At 41.7% G+C, this 21,286-nt stretch overlaps 1 pseudogene; it reads right to left on the bottom strand.

Moving 5' to 3' along the window:
• LOC137560744 (zinc finger protein 208-like) overlaps nt 1-21,286 on the bottom strand; it is a 166,174-nt pseudogene that overhangs the window by 101,473 nt on the left and 43,415 nt on the right.

The raw sequence follows: 21,286 nt of genomic DNA, 5'->3' as shown, positions 1-21,286 counted from the left end.
GATATAACACTGAAAAAGGCAGGAAGCCAGGTCTATCCCCAAAATTCAGCCTGTAGAACATATAAAAAGACCAGCACAATGATTTGAGCCACGCTCCCTTACTCAGGTGCCCAGTGCTCTGTCCTGAAACACTGAGCTGGTCTTTCTGTATATTCAGCTGATTGAATAAATGGGGTAACCCTAGCTGAATCATCTCTGATATGTTTTTTTTTGTTTAATAGAGAATGCTGTGGTTTATCAAACTGAAAACACATCTTATAGAATAACAATTCAAACAATATTTTCCGTGCAGAAAAATGTTTTAAAAAAATCACAGTTTTTATTAAAACAAACATAAATCACATAAAAACCCTCCATCAATGAGCAGATAAAATACACATCAGATCAAAACATATACAAAACTCTAATTATCCCACCACCGTATGTCAATCGGGGCCTCAAAATATATTTAAACTCCATAATTTATCTAATCCCAATGCTAAGCACAAATTCATGCAAATACAGAAATAAAAAAAATGTAGAATCACTTCCCATCAAAGTAAACAATAGATAATACATTTTAAGGAAAGTTACAGATCATAAACCTATCAGTACATAACACACTGATTAAATGTGTATTCTATTATTAGAGTTCATTGTGAACATAATGTAAATGAATATTTAATAAACTGTCCAGATTCCCATGTACCAGCTCATCAAACTTCACTTCATTTGTGATTGTCTTAATATGTCACCAAAAACAATGTACTTTCTGCCTGTCCTGTGATCTCTGATGGTGGATTAAGCTTCTTAGAGGTGCATGAAGCTGCGGTAATATTGCTGTATGCAGACAGTGGGGGGCAATATTACCACTACTACTGGCAGCAAGTTACTGCGAGTTTTGCTATTACCGCAACCTGTGGTGCTTAAGTACTGCTGGTGTTGCTACAATAACAAGCATTAGTAATGTTCTTACTGTAGCAATGATCATTTTCCATGGGTACCACAAGTCATACTAATAATGGAACTCACGGTAACCTGCTGCCGGCAGTAATGGTAATATTGCTGTGCACTGTCTGTATGCATCAACCCCCAAATCACATGTTAATTAATAGATCTGTTCTGCTTATCAATGAGCGTAATCCATTGATGCTTAAAACCCATTTCACAGGCTCACATCCACTCGCTCATGTATCTTCTGATGACTTCTCAGATGTGACTGGCATAAGAAGCTCTTGTCACATTCTGAACAACTAAATGGCTTTTCTCCTGTGTGAGTTCTGTGATGCAGAGTAAGATGTTCCTTCAGTGAGAACCTTTTATCACATTCTCTACATTTATATGGTTTCTCTCCAGTGTGAATCCGGAGATGTATACTTAATGCTTGTTGAGTGCTGAAGGACTTATCACATTCAGAGCAAGAAAACAGCTTTCCTCCTATGTGAATCACCTGGTGGTATTTGAGGCTTGCTTTGAAAGTAAAACTTTCTTCACATTCTGAGCAAGGATACAACTTCTCTCCTGTGTGAATCCTCTGGTGTTCTATGAGGCTGTATTTTGTGGCAAAACATTTCTGACATTCAAAGCAGGAAAAATTCTTCTCTCCGGTATGAATCAACTGATGCCTTATAAGGGTTGACTTCTCAGTGAAAGATTTGTCACATTCTGAGCAGGAAAAAGGCTTCTCCCCAGTATGAATCCTCTGATGAGCCATGAGGTGTCCCTTCTTACTGAAACATTTTTGACATTCAGAGCACAAAAATGGCTTCTCTCCGGTGTGGATCCTCTGGTGTACTTTAAGACTTGACCTTCGATTGAAACTTTTCTCACACTCTGAGCAGATAAATGGCCTCTCCCCAGTGTGACTCCTCTGGTGTCTAATAAGATGTGATGGACGAGTGAAGCTTTTCTCACACTCTGAGCACTGATGCAGCTTGTCTCCTCTGTGACTCATCATGGGCTGCTGGAGATAGTTTTTGCTCCTGCAATTGAATATATTATATGTTATTGTTGCTATATTACCAGAAGCTCTAACAGTGTATCAAACAAAAAAATTGGTCTATTATAGGGTTGCTCATTCTGATTCCACAGAAATGCAATTGCCGCATTTCAGATTGGAAATCCACATCGGGATGTGGAACTTGGAAACACTAATGTGGAACACAGATTTTTGCAGAAATGTGAAAATTTATGTGGAAATTACGCTTAACGATATGCAGTAATTTTAAGCAAATTAGAAGACTCAGAATGAATAAACCAATCAGTGAATGCGGATTTTAGGCAAAAATGTTGATGGAAAATCTGCATTACCGATATTGGGTAATTATAAGCCAATCAGATAATGCGTTTTTTGACAGAACTCCATTTACCGATATGCGGTAATTTTAAGCCAATCAGAACTTCAGAAGACTTACAATGAATAAGTAAATCAGAGAATGTGAACATTTATTTTTGGTGGAAAATCCGCATGGGAATGTGGAAATACGTAGAAGGAGTAAATCGGTAGTGGTAATCAGCATTTACGATCATCCCTATTCTATTATAAAACTACACTTCAGATGATAATCCCTTTTAAGACACTTGAAATTAGCACATGATAATCCATAATGTGGCTTATTAGATCGTCATTTACAAGAATTACACAGAAAAATTGTCACCTCTAAAAATTGTAATTGGAATAATTTTCCTTAACAGTGGTCAGTGCCCAATGATGTGGACATACTACGCTGTGGATGTGCAGTAGGTGGGCAGCTTTGTGACTGTGCTCCCCGCATGTGCGAATACACACATAGAAGGAGACAAGCGGTGAACACTGTTACAAGGCTGCTGACCTCACCTGACATACTGTGCAAGCGCAGCATAGTATGCCCAGTTAAAGGATGCTGAGCATACTGACTAGGGTTACCGAACTGGGCCTTTTAATGCACAATGGAGGGGGATACTGGCACCTGGGATGTGCAGTAAGCATCTGCACCCCTACCTACACACACTTATAATTTCCATTTTTCTCTACTGGCTCAGATCAGTTATCCTTTAACTTAAAGGGGTTTTGTGACATATTAAGAAAAAAACAAAGTGACACTTACCTGGAGCTTCAATTAGCCCCCTGCAGCTGTCATGTCCCGTGCTGTCCTCTATGATCCTTCATTCCATGCCATCGGTCCCGGTGTAATCATTCTTCTAATGCGACTGCGGCTCCCATGTACGTCATTAGGAGCTTACTGTGCACTCGCAGTACAAGAAAACCTGGTACTGCACCTGCGCAGGAAGCTCCCGGAGACACGTGTTCTTAGTCATATAATTAACTGGTGCCAGTGGTTGGGAACGGAGGATCGTAGGAGGACGGCGTGGGACGTGACAGCTGCAGGGGCAGATAGAAGCCCCAGGTATTTGTTTTTTATTAACATGCCACAGAACCCCTTTAAAAAGGAAAGTTTTTGTGGCCACAATATAAGAACAGATACAATGTTGTGGCATAATTGGTTTGCCTTCATGCAATAAAAAAAAAACAAATAAGATTTGTACATTGGAGGATCAATTTAGCCTGACATATAATTAATGAACAGCAATAGAACGGATATATAAAACTCATTTATAATTCCTCTCAGGATAAAAAAAAACAGTGTAAAGAAACAAAATACAAACTTTTATATTATTAAAGTAGTATTTTTGGAAGGTTCCAACATATTACACATTCCTGGATTCACCGCAAATCAATGATTTTTTTTTGCTTTTGTACATTAATTTAAAATGACAATTGAAAATTATGTTTGCATATTCACATATAGAGTTACATTTGCCCCGGAGTAAAATGCACTGTTTGGCCTCTTTCACAGTGCGACGTTAAAGTTGTTAAATGTTCCAACGCAGACTAACGCACAGCAATGCAAAGTCTGTGTGACATTCACAGTGCACACGTTGCGTTGTGTGTAACGTGTAGCAATATTTAGAGAGTGCTGCATGCTGTGCATTTAGCAATACATTTGCTGCATTATGTGTGTTGCACATGCTCAGTAATGTTTTTTTTTTTTAAATGTAACGCATGCGCCGTTTTCGTTCCATCAATATGCGATGAAAACAGCGCACCAAGAGACACATAACATCCAATTTTATAACCTACATGCGCTGCATTAGGGGCATGTTGTGCGACTTTAACGTCACATCAAACGCACCGTCCCACTGTGAAAGAGGCCTAAATGTATTTTTCCTATGTAGATGTCGCTTACAGTTAGGGATGCTCATTCGGATTCCGCGGAAATGCAATTTCCGAAATTCCGATCGGAAATTGCATTTCCGCATCGGAATGCGGAAATTGGTAATGCAAGTGCGGTAGGCAGATTTCCGCCGGAAATCGCGGAAATTTCCGCCGGAAATTGCAGAAATTCCACCCGAATTTAACATCGATTTTCTCAAAAACTAAAACGTCTTTTTGAAAACTTTTATTTGCACCTTGTTCACAAGATTCAGGTTAATAAACCCTGAAAATTTGGTGTTTCTAGGATTTAAGGGGGCTTTGCTAATAACCGCTAAAGTTGGCGGATTTTTACTGTAATGTAAAATGCAGAAAATCTGCATCTGCCTATTTTCTGCATTTTACATTACAGTAAAAATCCGACGACTTTAGTGGTTAATAGCAAAGCCCCCGTAAGTCCTAGAAACACCAAATTTTCAGGGTTTAGTAAACAGAATCTTCTGAACAAGAAACTGAGAAAATCGATGTTAAAGTCGGGCGGAATTTCCACGATTTCCAGCGGAAATTCAGCATTGGATTGCGGAAATTGGTATCTGAAAGCGGAATCGGTAATTGGCAATGGCGAAATGCGGATTTACCGCGGAATCGGAAATTGGCATTCCGACCATCCCTACTTACAGTGGGTATTAGTAGCTGACAGCTCTGAATCTCTCACCAACAGGTTTTAGATGTGTCTGCGTCCTTCTGGGTTTTCTCAGGATTTTGTTTATTATCAAAAGCACTCCCTGAAAAGAAGTGCACCAAAGCAGTTAATTTGCATGTACAGTTAGTCTTTAAAATCAGGTGCTGTTATAGAACACAATGCAGCTATGGAGCACTGAGTAATTTAATTTGATACTGAGCTTCGACTATTATATAGCTGAACTCCAGCTATTGGCATAGCAAGTGGTGGGGTTGGGCAGTCAGCGCTGCATACTCCTGATTGGGTGCAGTGCTGATACAGCCAAGTACCGCTATCGGCTATATGTATACCGGAGTAATGTTATTGGCTATGATGAAGCTGAAGAGCTCATCTATAGAGGCTAGTGTTGTGCTTAGTAATAGCAGGGTTAGTGCTAGGAGATACAAGGTAACAACAAGGTAACAAGTTCAGGTGAGGGTTAGTTATAGGAGTGTTAGTGTGGCTTAGATATAGGAGAGTTAGTGTTATTAGATAGGTTAGTACGAGGTAAGATTTGATAGTTTTAGGAGATTAAGCTCAATTTAACATTAGGAGTGTTGAAGATAATTAAGCATTGATAATAATTATATACATATTACTGATGCTAGGCTGGTATTATAATATTGTTAACAATATTGATAACAACAGTAATAATAGTTCGAAAATGAACACAAGCCTCTTTTATTTATATGCAAAGTGCACTCTCCAGCTGCCAGAACCATGTGCCATAAAAATCAGGCTTGTTGGCATCTTTGTATAGGTGCTTGCCAGGGAGTGCTTTGTTACTACCTCATGCCACTATTCCTCATACCACTTACCCTGAGATGACTCTGATTAATGTGCCCTCTGGCCACTCATTCTCAACCCTCAGTCTTTAGTCCTTATTTCACTATTGCCCTCCAAAATATGTTTTACCACTCTTTTAAAATATTACATTATTACATTGTCTACGTAGAGATAATCAGGGCAGGACTGCACTAGATATTAATGCAGGAAATGAATATATTAATTTTACCTTATAACTGATCTACATACCACATTGTGACTGATTCTTAAACTCTGATAAACTATAAATCCCTTTTATTATCCCTAGTTTGTTAATCAAATTATGTTTGCCTGTGGGATTTATTCAGAATCTCTTTATGTACAATAACATTATTTACACTTTATTTTAAAATCAACAAACTAAATTGACATAAAGAGCAACTGTTAGCAAAAATTTTAATATTTTAATCACTTGCCCCCAAAAATCTCTCCAGTATAGCTCAGGCCTTACACAAGCCTTAGTGATCTTTTTCTAACAGGTACACTCTTGTACAATATAAAACCCACACATGTGCCACGCAGTCATAAGAATTACACTAACTAACTTATGCAATATCACACTTATTAACATAATTTATCTTTAAAATGCAAACTAAAGAAAGCAAAATAATGCAATACAATCCAAACTACAATATGTTTAGACTAATATTACAACTAAGTAAATCAGAATAGTCATAGTTACCTGGTAGGATGTAGTATAGGGGCTCCTTATTCCTGGGAAATCTCTGGTATTCTGCTGCCTGACTTAGGCCTGACCCATCTTTTATTCTCTTCTTCTCCATTCACTAACATAAGGTGGTTTTCCATTGGTTAAAAAGTGTTTATTGTTAACAACAAAATGTGTGTTTACAGTATGATTAAAAGACAGTTCCAAGACCTTTTTTATGTAAATTAACCCCTAGCCAGCAAGGTAAAAACTTCATTAACATTCCCCAATATGAACAAAAAGCAAATGGAAGGAGCTGATCAAAGTTGGAGGTTCTTCAATAACATCACAATAGATGGAACTGCAATGAATAGGTCAGTAGAGGATGGACAGTTTCTTTCAGTGTTCTATGCATACATAATAATATGTTCAGTACGAAATTCGCAAATTTGGAAAGCCCTCTCCTCGAATCTTCTTAGAAATCTCATATGAATATGCATACCTTTTTTAACTCCTCTAAGACCGCTCCACACCAACGGGCGTGGCTGCGGCGGAAGCCCCAGGACCGCCTAACGCCAATCGGCATCAAGTCCTGGGGCTGCAGTTTGCAGGAGATTGCGCGCAGGCTGCGTGCATCTCCTGCTTGGGGGGCTGAGCTCTGCCCTGCCTTCAGTCTCCGAGCAGGGATCGCCACTCAGGAGACTGTTAGTACAGCGCTGCGATCAGCAGCAGTGCTGTACTGGGGACTGCCGTGTGACACGGCTGTCCCCCTGGGGGACAAGAGAGCAATCAGCTCTCATAGGCAGAAGCCTATGATAGCCGTTCGCCGTGATTGGCCGGCTGGGGGGAGGGAGGGGATTGGAAAAAACAAAGAAACACAGAAATAGAAAAAAATATTTAAAAAATATGAACATAAATATTTATAAAAAACTAATAAACACAAGGGGGGGCGATCAGACCCCACCAACAGAGAGCTCTGTTGGTGGGGAGAAAAGGGGAGGAATCACTAGTGTGCTGTGTTGTGCGGCCCTGCAGCTAGGCCTTAAAGCTGCAGTCGCCAGTTATGAAAAAAACAGCCTGGTCTTTAGGGGGATTTACCACTGTGGTCCTCAAGTGGTTAAAGTGAAATTTTATTGAATTTTTAACAACAAAAGTTGCCGATATGGACGGCATAAACACATACAACAAAACAATTGCAGTGGAGCAGAGCAGCACTCCCATTTACACAATATCACAGATTATTGCAAACCTGTCTATGCCGAATCCAGATTAGGGTTCGGTTAACCTAAATTAGGTCATTTTTATGAACGTCCAACCATCTGAACCAAATCTTATCAAATTTTTTAATAGCACCACATTTTTCATAGACTCCTTTACCGATAGGAAGTGAATATGCGTATCTTAAAATGGAACCTTTATCCTCATTCATTTACTTTTTTCTATTATTTTCTAGCGTTGACACTAAAACATATGTATTATCGGAATGTATTAAATACACATACATCACGGCACAAAATTCTCTTTCCTACTTTGAAAACTTGTTAGCTGTCATATTGTGATCTGCTCTCACTGACAATATTTCATAATATCCTATTTAACTTAACTTTTTTTTAATTAAAACTACTTTTAAAAGAGAATTACTGCTGATGGCGCAATGGATCATTAGTACCAGAGTGACTTAGATGCAGCTACATTGCTGCTGCTAATAAAATGCTATTTGTATTGCCTGGGTAATCCATGCAGGTTGTGCTCTAGGTTAATGTTATTCTTGCATTTGAGTCAGTTTTTATATTATACAACTTTGCAAAATAACATTAAGATGCAGACAACTGATCAGTTTTCTTTAAATAAATCAATACATTTTATTTAATGTAAATTGTTAAGTATGATTAGTTGAAGCATTGTTCAGGCTATTTATATTCTTTTTTTTAAGTAAAAGTTAAAAAGTGTGTTTGCACTATGCAGTTGCAAAGTGGCCGCACTGCGCAGGCACAAAGTACATCCTGCTCCTGCGCAGTAGCACAAGGCTGCTCATGCACGGCTTTATTCTCCATGCATTGCTTTTTTCTTCATGCACGAGTGTCTGCGTGCTGCTGCACAGGAGCAAAACCACTGGCACCTGCACAGTGCGGCTGCACTTATACATTGAGGGAAACGCAGCAGCAGAGAGATTGCGGAGAATTGAGGAAGCCTCTGGATCATCCAGAGAGGCTTCCCCCTGCTGAGGTTATTATCTAAATAATAAAAAAAAAACATTGCAACCTTTCTAATATTTTATCAAAACCCCCTTATGCATCCAAATCACCTTACATCTATGCAGGCATAAGCACTAAACACTTTTAACCACTTAAGGATCACGGGCTTAAACCCCCCAGTGGCTAGGCCATTTTTTACAAAATAGGCCACTACAGCTATAAGGCCTCACTGCAGAGACGTACAACTCAGCACACAAGTGATTCCCCCCCACCCCCTTTTCTGCCCACCAACAGAGCTTTCTGTGGGTGGGCTGTGATTGCTCCCAGGATGTTTATTCTTTATATAAATTTTTTTTCTATAAATAAAAGCATTTATTGACGGCCGATCAGCCAATAAAAGCTGATTGCTCTCCTGCGTCCCAGAGTGACAGCCGTGTCACATGGCTGTCTCCAGTACAGCGCTGCCATAAGTCACAGTGCTGTATAGACTAAATAGCTGTTTTGCCATCTAACAGTCTTCTAGCAGTGATCGCCGCTGGGAGACTGATGGCAGAGTGGAGCTCCGTCATACAAATGGAGATCTCTTGCAAATCCCCACCTCAAGACTTTAGACGGTCCTGGGGCTGCCGCCATGGTCACGCCCATCGGTGTGACGCGGTCGGCTAGTAGTTAAAAGTATCTTGTGAGGTATGACACCAAAATGTCTGCAGCAGAGGCAGTTAGGGACCAGACTATATACTGTCAAAAGAACTGATAAATATGTCAGCACAATATAAATACTTAAAATGTAAACATTAACATTATAAAATAATACAGAACCACCATTAAGAACATTATGTAATTAAAGTAAAATGAATATCTGTGCAAATTACACTAGTAGAATTTACTGATAATGTTTAAAAGCAACAGACTATTATGCTGGGCATACACGGGTCGTTTTTTTGTTATCAATCGAGCCGCTGATGGCTCAACTGATAATATCCGATGTGTACCCGATAACCCGGCGGATCGATTCCGCGCTCGATTCTCGCGGGCGGACAATAGCGGAAAATGAGTGGAAGACAAGGAAGCACCCGCGGGGACGAGCGGGAATCGATCCAGGCGTGCGCGGGAACGAGCGGGGATGCGCGGGGACGCAAGAGTCGATCCGGCGGCTAATCAAGCCACAAAAACGACCTGTGTATGCCCAGCATTAGAGCCAACATGATCAGCAACAAGAGCGGCAGGGGTCACACTTGAGAGAAACGCAGTGTTTCACCGAATACCAAATGATATGGAAATGCATGTAAGGATAGTCTGTGGTGACTTTATACTGTCAAACGTACTGATGAATGTGGTAGCACTATTTAAATTATTCAAATTTAAACATTATAATATTATAAAATAATACAGAAACAAATTTGAAATTGAGAATTGTATATAATTATTGGAAAAGGAATATTTCTAGAGAGTACACAAGTAAAATTTACTGATAAGGTTTAGTAGTGAGGGGCAATCAGAGCCATCATGGCCGACAACAAATGAGAGAGAGCTTTACAGCATCACACACAAAATACTTGTTTATTTACATTCCCTAAGGATTCACTAAGGATCCATTCAAACACTAATGTTTTTCTCCAGCTTGTAGAGTCTATTTATTTTGCATATATTCTTCACCTGAGCATGTTTGGAGAAACAACACATTTCTATAAAACCAAATTAAGAATCTTCCCAGCACTACAAATTCCTCCTCCTTTTCCCACTGGAGAGCTGTGTGTAATGCCAGCAATGAGAAAAGAACACTATGCATTTATTTAACCTTGTGGGCATTTTACATTTTATTTCTGCCTTGATTTCTGTGTCAAAAGTGGAAAATAGTTTTTCCCTGTGTGTATCAGTTTCACTGGCAAGAGTCACACACAATTCCAACTACCTGCTCCATTGGCTTAATCTGTATTATATAAAGTTCCAGCATATGTGCCATAATAACTCAGACGAAAGTATCGACCAGGATGCTGATGGATACCGAGTTATGTGCATATGCTAGAACTCCTATAATGCAGTCTCCATGGCCATAGCTGGCCTAGTGTCACACTGCTACTCTTCTCACTGACTAATAGAGATGTCACAAACATCAGATTTTGGGGTTAGGAATTGCAAACACAAATTTCCTCAAAAGTTCCCGAACTAGCGAGCGCCATAGACTTATATGGCCGACTTTAACAGTTAATAGCAAAACCCCTAGAAACACCAAATTTAAAGTTTTGGAGAAAATCGATTTTAAAGTTTCATAGGAAAAAAGTAGACATTGAAATGCGGTAAATGACAGATAACGTAGAAAACCTAACGGTAGTGTAAATTTACATATATCAAAAGAAAGAACAATTAATTTCATGATGGGGTTTCCGGAGTCACAACGCTTTGGCCAGGGATCTTTATACAGCTGCAGTATAGCTGAGAACTGTGGCCGGGGCGGCGTATGGCTGCGGCCGGCTGAGATCTTCAATCAACTGGAAATATTGGCGTGTGAGTTTTCTGAGGATATTGACGTGGGAAAATTTTTTTAAAGGTACAGGTAAGTATTTCTGGTTAATTAAGATTAAGGATTTTTTTTCATTGCTGTGTTTATTTCATTTAACCCTTTGTGGAAATGGGTAAGGGGTACTTTGTACCATTATACTCATTTCTCCGGGGAAAGGGTGGGCATCTGTGGGTCTTCTTCTTAAAGGGGAGGGGGGGCGGGCACCTGGGGGTCTTCTTCTTAAAGGGGAGGGGGGCGGGCATCTGGAGCACTGGAGGTGGGGAAGAGCCCCTTGTCCACGGATTGGACCATGCCCCCCATTCCATGGACCATGCAGGCTTGTATAGCTCAGGGTTTGAAGCCCCACTCGGCTGGGGCTATGCATTCTGGCTATCCCATCCTGTATGGGGGACCAGGGGTCAAAGAGGCTCGGGAGGGGGGACCCGATGTCATTTTTTTTAAATATCCCACACTCTGAACATTTTTTTTTTAAAGTTGCCATAAATAGGTAAAGTTGCCAGGGATCTTTATTCAGCCATATTGTGGCTGTATAGTGACCCCTGGCCAAAGCGTTGCAACTCTGAAGGGGTTTCCAGGGGGTCCCCCTAGAAACCCCATCATGAAATTCATTGCTCTTTCTTCTGATATATGTAAATTTACACTGCCGTTACGTTTTCTACATTATCTGTCATTTATCGTATTTAAATATATACTTTTTTCCTATGAAACTTTAAAATCGATTTTCTCAACAACTATAAGTTCTTTTTTATTTTTCCTCTTGTACCCGTGGTCCCCCTTTACATTCCCTGCAAATTTGTTTTTTCTAGCATGTAAGGGGGCTTTGCTATTAACCACTAAAGTTGGTGGCCACTTGCCTGCCATTAAAGGCTATGGGAAAGATGTGAACATGAAGTTTTGTATTTTTTAAATTGCGTTCAACATTTGCCTAATACTGCCCACCTGCAAACTGTTCAGCCATCTCTACTGACTAATGCTCCATCTCAGGTCCTCCATCCTTTAGTCTGATATTTCTGCATCTTCAAGACACCTTTATGGGTGTCATATATTCATAATGTCATGCAGGTTATGCTAGCAATGTGGTCTCCTGTTGCTTTGACAACTGTACTGAGCTGACACTTACCACCAATACCACAAAACACATGCAACCCGGGTTTGAATCTTGGCTCTTCTTGTTTAGTAAGCCAGCACCTTGGGCTTCCTGTTCAGTAAGGAGTCCTGGGCCTAGCCTCCTTAACACTGCTATTGCCTCAATCCGCAGAAAATGACAATATGACTGTTATTTTTCTTGTCTTGTCTAATGACAGCAATGAGAAAATAACACTATGCATTTAATTAATCTCCTAACTTCATTTCTGCCGGGATTTCTGTGTCAAAAGTGGCAAATTGTTTCACTGGCAAGAGTCACACACAATCACAATCATGCTCACCTGTTTCATGGACTGAATCTGTCTTATAAAAAGTTCCAGCATTTGTGCTTGTGTCACAATAACTCAGACTAAAGTATTGACCTGGATACTGATCGATACCGAATTATTGTGGCACAAGTGCATAAGCTAGAACTCTTATAATGCATTCTCCATGGCCATAGCTGGCCGGACATCACACTGCTACTGTTCTCCCTGACTAATGCTCCATCTCATATCTTGTGAGGTATGACACCAAAATGTCTGCAGCAGAGGCAGTTAGGGACCAGACTATATACTGTCAAAAGAACTGATAAATATGTCAGCACAATATAAATACTTAAAATGTAAACATTAACATTATAAAATAATACAGAACCACCATTAAGAACATTATGTAATTAAAGTAAAATGAATATCTGTGCAAATTACACTAGTAGAATTTACTGATAATGTTTAAAAGCAACAGACTATTATGCTGGGCATACACGGGTCGTTTTTTTGTTATCAATCGAGCCGCTGATGGCTCAACTGATAATATCCGATGTGTACCCGATAACCCGGCGGATCGATTCCGCGCTCGATTCTCGCGGGCGGACAATAGCGGAAAATGAGTGGAAGACAAGGAAGCACCCGCGGGGACGAGCGGGAATCGATCCAGGCGTGCGCGGGAACGAGCGGGGATGCGCGGGGACGCAAGAGTCGATCCGGCGGCTAATCAAGCCACAAAAACGACCTGTGTATGCCCAGCATTAGAGCCAACATGATCAGCAACAAGAGCGGCAGGGGTCACACTTGAGAGAAACGCAGTGTTTCACCGAATACCAAATGATATGGAAATGCATGTAAGGATAGTCTGTGGTGACTTTATACTGTCAAACGTACTGATGAATGTGGTAGCACTATTTAAATTATTCAAATTTAAACATTATAATATTATAAAATAATACAGAAACACATTTGAAATTGAGAATTGTATATAATTATTGGAAAAGGAATATTTCTAGAGAGTACACAAGTAAAATTTACTGATAAGGTTTAGTAGTGAGGGGCAATCAGAGCCATCATGGCCGACAACAAATGAGAGAGAGCTTTACAGCATCACACACAAAATACTTGTTTATTTACATTCCCTAAGGATTCACTAAGGATCCATTCAAACACTAATGTTTTTCTCCAGCTTGTAGAGTCTATTTATTTTGCATATATTCTTCACCTGAGCATGTTTGGAGAAACAACACATTTCTATAAAACCAAATTAAGAATCTTCCCAGCACTACAAATTCCTCCTCCTTTTCCCACTGGAGAGCTGTGTGTAATGCCAGCAATGAGAAAAGAACACTATGCATTTATTTAACCTTGTGGGCATTTTACATTTTATTTCTGCCTTGATTTCTGTGTCAAAAGTGGAAAATAGTTTTTCCCTGTGTGTATCAGTTTCACTGGCAAGAGTCACACACAATTCCAACTACCTGCTCCATTGGCTTAATCTGTATTATATAAAGTTCCAGCATATGTGCCATAATAACTCAGACGAAAGTATCGACCAGGATGCTGATGGATACCGAGTTATGTGCATATGCTAGAACTCCTATAATGCAGTCTCCATGGCCATAGCTGGCCTAGTGTCACACTGCTACTCTTCTCACTGACTAATAGAGATGTCACAAACATCAGATTTTGGGGTTAGGAATTGCAAACACAAATTTCCTCAAAAGTTCCCGAACTAGCGAGCGCCATAGACTTATATGGCCGACTTTAACAGTTAATAGCAAAACCCCTAGAAACACCAAATTTAAAGTTTTGGAGAAAATCGATTTTAAAGTTTCATAGGAAAAAAGTAGACATTGAAATGCGGTAAATGACAGATAACGTAGAAAACCTAACGGTAGTGTAAATTTACATATATCAAAAGAAAGAACAATTAATTTCATGATGGGGTTTCCGGAGTCACAACGCTTTGGCCAGGGATCTTTATACAGCTGCAGTATAGCTGAGAACTGTGGCCGGGGCGGCGTATGGCTGCGGCCGGCTGAGATCTTCAATCAACTGGAAATATTGGCGTGTGAGTTTTCTGAGGATATTGACGTGGGAAAATTTTTTTAAAGGTACAGGTAAGTATTTCTGGTTAATTAAGATTAAGGATTTTTTTTCATTGCTGTGTTTATTTCATTTAACCCTTTGTGGAAATGGGTAAGGGGTACTTTGTACCATTATACTCATTTCTCCGGGGAAAGGGTGGGCATCTGTGGGTCTTCTTCTTAAAGGGGAGGGGGGGCGGGCACCTGGGGGTCTTCTTCTTAAAGGGGAGGGGGGCGGGCATCTGGAGCACTGGAGGTGGGGAAGAGCCCCTTGTCCACGGATTGGACCATGCCCCCCATTCCATGGACCATGCAGGCTTGTATAGCTCAGGGTTTGAAGCCCCACTCGGCTGGGGCTATGCATTCTGGCTATCCCATCCTGTATGGGGGACCAGGGGTCAAAGAGGCTCGGGAGGGGGGACCCGATGTCATTTTTTTTAAATATCCCACACTCTGAACATTTTTTTTTTAAAGTTGCCATAAATAGGTAAAGTTGCCAGGGATCTTTATTCAGCCATATTGTGGCTGTATAGTGACCCCTGGCCAAAGCGTTGCAACTCTGAAGGGGTTTCCAGGGGGTCCCCCTAGAAACCCCATCATGAAATTCATTGCTCTTTCTTCTGATATATGTAAATTTACACTGCCGTTACGTTTTCTACATTATCTGTCATTTATCGTATTTAAATATATACTTTTTTCCTATGAAACTTTAAAATCGATTTTCTCAACAACTATAAGTTCTTTTTTATTTTTCCTCTTGTACCCGTGGTCCCCCTTTACATTCCCTGCAAATTTGTTTTTTCTAGCATGTAAGGGGGCTTTGCTATTAACCACTAAAGTTGGTGGCCACTTGCCTGCCATTAAAGGCTATGGGAAAGATGTGAACATGAAGTTTTGTATTTTTTAAATTGCGTTCAACATTTGCCTAATACTGCCCACCTGCAAACTGTTCAGCCATCTCTACTGACTAATGCTCCATCTCAGGTCCTCCATCCTTTAGTCTGATATTTCTGCATCTTCAAGACACCTTTATGGGTGTCATATATTCATAATGTCATGCAGGTTATGCTAGCAATGTGGTCTCCTGTTGCTTTGACAACTGTACTGAGCTGACACTTACCACCAATACCACAAAACACATGCAACCCGGGTTTGAATCTTGGCTCTTCTTGTTTAGTAAGCCAGCACCTTGGGCTTCCTGTTCAGTAAGGAGTCCTGGGCCTAGCCTCCTTAACACTGCTATTGCCTCAATCCGCAGAAAATGACAATATGACTGTTATTTTTCTTGTCTTGTCTAATGACAGCAATGAGAAAATAACACTATGCATTTAATTAATCTCCTAACTTCATTTCTGCCGGGATTTCTGTGTCAAAAGTGGCAAATTGTTTCACTGGCAAGAGTCACACACAATCACAATCATGCTCACCTGTTTCATGGACTGAATCTGTCTTATAAAAAGTTCCAGCATTTGTGCTTGTGTCACAATAACTCAGACTAAAGTATTGACCTGGATACTGATCGATACCGAATTATTGTGGCACAAGTGCATAAGCTAGAACTCTTATAATGCATTCTCCATGGCCATAGCTGGCCGGACATCACACTGCTACTGTTCTCCCTGACTAATGCTCCATCTCAGGTCCTCCAACCTTGAGCATAATATTTCTGCATCTTCAAGACATCTGTATGCGTGTCATATATTAATAATTCTATTTTCTCAAAGTTTGGGGAAAATAGCATCTATGAAATAGGGGCGTAAAGTAATCTGATATTGTTCTGTTATGTAATTATGCTGCATACAAAAGAAAAAGACCTGACTTTTATGCTGGCTGCCAAAATGGCGAGGAGCTGCAGTGTGAGGTGGCGGGTGTGGGGCAGAGAACTTCAATCAAGTTCATTAGACGATACTTCCGTGGGATCATTTCTGAGGATATTGGCATGGTAAAACTTTTTAAAGGTACAGGCAAGTATTTATATTTAATTAAGAATATTAACCACTTCACCTCGAAGGGTTTTTCCCCTTAAAAAAACAGAGCAATTTTCACCTGTCAGCGTTCCTTCCATTCATTCGCCTATAATTTTTTTACTACTTATCACAGCAAAACAATCTATATCTTATTTTTTTTTTTGCCACGAATTAGGCTTTCTTTGGCGGTACTTTTTGCTAAGAATTATATTATTCTAAAAGTGTTTTATCAGGAAAAAGATGAAAAAATGGAAAAAATATTATTTCTCTTTACTCTTTTTGGCCATTATAGTATTAAAATAATACATGCTGCCATAATTAAAACCTACAAATTTGATTTGCCCATTTGTCCCGGTTATTGCACCATTTAACATTTTTCCTTAGTACAATGTATGGCACCAATATTTCATTTGGAAATAAAGGTGCATTTTTCAGTTTTGTGTCCATCCCTAATTACAAGTCCATAATTTATAAAGGAGTCCCTAAAGTAATTATATATGTATTTTTTTGTAATTTTTTTTTTTGTAAAAAAACTGCTAACTACTGGGGAGTGTGGGAGGTCATGGATTAATTTAAAAAGTAAAAATAAGGAAAAAAAAGGTCCTTTATTGAAAAGAAAGTGCAGAAAAAGTGCAGATTTAATTTAACTATTTGCCTATAAGATGCCCTCGCAGGAGTCTTCTGTATGCGTGCTATTAGTACACATACAGGAAGCACTGTGGGGACGGGTTTTATGAATGACAGTGCCATCTAATTGACAGCTGCTGTCATTCACCCAGGGACTTAGATCAATGAATGGGAACTGTGTTCCCATTCATTGATGTAGCAGCTAACGTGGTAACGAGCATGGGGGGGGGCAGGTGGTAACGCGCAGCAGGGAGGGATGTGATAGTTAATCCCCTGCAAGAAGTTATGGGAACTTGCAGGGACGTAGTTACTCCTCCCGAGGGAGGGGAAGTGGTTAAAGGACTTTGTTGTGTTTTTATTTCATTTAACCTTTTGGAAATGGGTAAGAGTATGTTACTGCTTCAAAATCATGTCATGTTTTATGTACACCATCTGCATCATGTAGGTTGTACAATCCAGCATGTGCTGTCCTCTGTGTGCTGCACTTTGCTCGCAGTCCCACATCCCGTAAACAGATTAATCGCTCCCTTTAAACCAGCTACAAATTCTGTCATTTTACTCCATAATGTCTTTAAAGCGGTTTAAAACTCTGACAAAATTTTCAACAACAATGTGTTTTCCTACTTTTTATAACCCATACAATTATCATATTTGCTTTTGTGCACAAGTATTATTATTCATTTAGACATTATAACTTCCCAAAGTTCAGTTAATTTATTTTTAAAGCTGCTGGTGCATTTTATTCATAACTGTTGTAATTGTGTTGTGAATGCTGCCACCAGTGATTTCTGACCTGTGTTTCACCCCAGAACTCATCAGCTGAAGTCCTGCACAGCCAGAGAATGTTTACATAAATGTATCAAGTAAAGAATGTGTACACAAGATACACTTAACAGCAGTTCGGATGCGGGTTCTCCCTGCAGAAGAAAGAGTCAGCCCTGTGATGTAACCCTTTGAATGCTGTTTTACTAAAAAATAAAAAAACATTGTGTTAGTATACCTGTATCATATGCTGTAAATAATCTTTTAGAGCAAAGAAAAAAATTCAGGGTTATATTCCGCTTTAAAGTGTAACTATCAGGCATAAAATCAAAAATCAATTCTTTATTTTCATCTGGTAAATAGAGTTGGGCCGAACCTCCGATTTTAGGTTCGCGAACCGGGTTCGCGAACTTTCGCGGAACGTTCGGTTCGCGTTAAAGTTCGCGAACCGCAATAGACTTCAATGGGGATGCGAACTTTGAAAAAAAAAAATTATGCTGGCCACAAAAGTGATGGAAAAGATGTTTCAAGGGGTCTAACACCTGGAGGGGAGCATGGCGGAGTGGGATAGACGCCAAAAGTCCCCGGGAAAAATCTGGATGTGACGCAAAGCAGCGTTTTAAGGGCAGAAATCACATTGAATGCTAAATGACAGGCCTAAAGTGCTTTAAAACATCTTGCATGTGTATACATCAATCAGGTAGTGTAATTAAGGTACTGCTTCACACTGACACACCAAACTCACCGTGTAACGCACCGCAAACAGCTGTTTGTGTAGTGACGGCCGTGCTGGACTGGTGCGCACCATGGCGAGAGTGCAGTTTTTGGTGGCATTACAACCCATATGGTCGTCTGGCTGATGTAGCTGAATGACAGAACAGTGACTGTCCAGCTGATCAAATTTGGTCTGACCACAATGAAGCAACGACCTTATTATCTTTTGTGTGCCCCCCGAGACACTCATCTAGGCGCCGGTCATTGCTTCATTGTGATACGCAAGCCCCTTCACCACGGCAAGGTAATGATCACGAAGGGGAATGGGCGCATGTACATGCCTTTTCTTTTGTTGTTGCAGCTGCCCGCAGTGCAGCCAGAAAAATTAGGCAGTCATGTACACGCACCAGAAACATTATTACAGCGGCCGCTGCTAGCAGCGGCCTAAAAAATTCAGCAGTCCGCCTGGAGTCCCGGACCCTGTTGGTGGTGGCGGAGAAGGTAGTCAAGCGGCCTGCAGGCAGACATGCTATGTGGAGGGACTGGGAGCGACTTAGTCTTCTTGGGGCAGGCCAGGCAGCCAGTTACATGGCGTGCAGGCAGAGATGCTGTGTGTGCGGGGACTGACTTAGTCTTGGGGCAGGCAGCAGCCCTCCGGGATCCATGCCTCATTCATTTTGATAAAGGTGAGGTACTTAACACTTTTGTGACTTAGGCGACTTCTCTTCTCAGTGACAATGCCTCCAGCTGCGCTGAAGGTCCTTTCTGACAGGACGCTTGCGGCAGGGCAGGAGAGAAGTTGGATGGCAAATTGGGACAGCTCTGGCCACAGGTCAAGCCTGTGCACCCAGTAGTTCAAGGGTTCCTCATCGCTGTTCACAGCAGTGTCTACATCCACACTTAAGGCCAGGTAGTCGGCTACCTGCCGTTCCAGACGTTGGTGGAGGGTGGATCCGGAAGGGCTACGGCGAGGCGTTGGACTAAAGAATGTCCGCATGTCCGACATCACCAAGAGATCGCTGGAGCGTCCTGTCTTTGACTACGTGGACACGGGAGGAGGATTAGTGGCAGTGGTACCTTGCTGGCGTTGTGCTGTCACATCACCCTTAAAGGCATTGTAAAGCATAGTTGACAGCTGGTTCTGCATGTGCTGCATCCTTTCCACCTTCAGGTGAGTTGGTAACAGGTCCGCCACTTTGTGCCTGTACCGAGGGTCTAGTAGTGTGGCCACCCAGTACAGCTCATTCCCTTTGAGGTTTTTTATACGGGGGTCCCTCAACAGGCAGGACAGCATAAAAGACGACATCTGCACAAAGTCGGATCCAGTACCCTCCATCTCCTCTTGCTCTTCCTCAGTGATGTCACGTAAGTCAACCTCCTCCCCTCAGCCGCGAACAATACCACGGGAAGGTTGAGCAGCACAAGCCCCCTGCGACGCCTGCTGCGGTGTTCTCCTGCCGCCGTCCCCTCCTCCTCCTCCCCCAAAGAAACACCTTGCTCATCATCCTCTGAGTCTGACTCGTCTTCTGCACACGACTTCTCTTCTTCCTCCTCCTCCCCCCTCTGTGCTGCCGCAGGTGTTGAGGAAACAGCTGGGTCTGATGAAAATTGGTCCCATGCCTGTTCCTGCCGTAATGGTTCCTGGTCACGCTCATTCGCAGCTTCATCCGCCACTCTACGCACAGCACGCTCCAAGAAGTAAGCGTAGGGAATTAAGTCACTGATGGTGCCCTCACTGCGGCTCACCAGGTTGGTCACCTCCTCAAACGGCCGCATGAGCCTGCATGCATTTTTCATCAGTGTCCAGTTGTCGGGCCAGAACATCCCCATCTTCCCAGACTGTTTCATTCTACTGTAGTTGTAGAGGTACTGGGTGACGGCTTTCTTCTGTTCTAGCAGGCGGGAGAACATGAGCAGGGTCGAATTCCAGTGAGTCGGGCTATCGCAAATGAGGCGTCTCACCGGCATGTTGTTTTTCCGCTGAATTTCCGCAAAGCGTGCCATGGCTGTGTAAGACCGCCTCAAATGCCCACAGAACTTCCTGGCCTGCTTCAGGACATCCGCTAAGCCAGGGTACTTTGCCACAAATCTTTGAACAACTAGATTCATGACATGTGCCATGCAGGGAATGTGTGTCAGCTTCCCCATATGCAAAGCGGCAAGCAGATTGCTGCCGTTGTCGCACACCACGTTGCCTATCTCCAGGTGGTGCGGGGTCAGCCACTCATCCACCTGTTTCTTAAGAGCAGCCAGGAGAGCTGCTCCAGTGTGACTCTCCGCTTTGAGACAAGACATGTCTAAGATGGCGTGACACCGTCGTACCTGGCATGCAGCATAGGCCCTGCGGAGCTGGGGCTGTGTAGCTGGAGAGGAGAACTGCCACTCAGCCAAGGAGGAGGAGGACAGCGAAGAGCATGTAGCAGGAGGAGAGGAGGTGGCAGGAGGCCTGCCTGCAAGCCGTGGAGGTGTCACAATTTGGTCCGCTGCGCCCTGCTTGCCATCGTTCACCACCAGGTTGACCCAATGGGCTGTGTACGTAATGTAGCGGCCCTGCCCGTGCTTGGCAGACCAGGCATCCGTGGTCAGGTGTACCCTTGACCCAACGCTCTTCGCAAGAGATGACACCACTTGCCTCTCAACTTCACGGTGCAGT

Source organism: Hyperolius riggenbachi, chromosome 3, assembly GCF_040937935.1.
Source record: "Hyperolius riggenbachi isolate aHypRig1 chromosome 3, aHypRig1.pri, whole genome shotgun sequence".
Classification (NCBI taxonomy): Eukaryota; Metazoa; Chordata; class Amphibia; order Anura; family Hyperoliidae; genus Hyperolius; species Hyperolius riggenbachi.
Note: the sequence above shows the minus strand (reverse complement) of the source record. Positions and strands in the feature narration are given on the sequence as shown.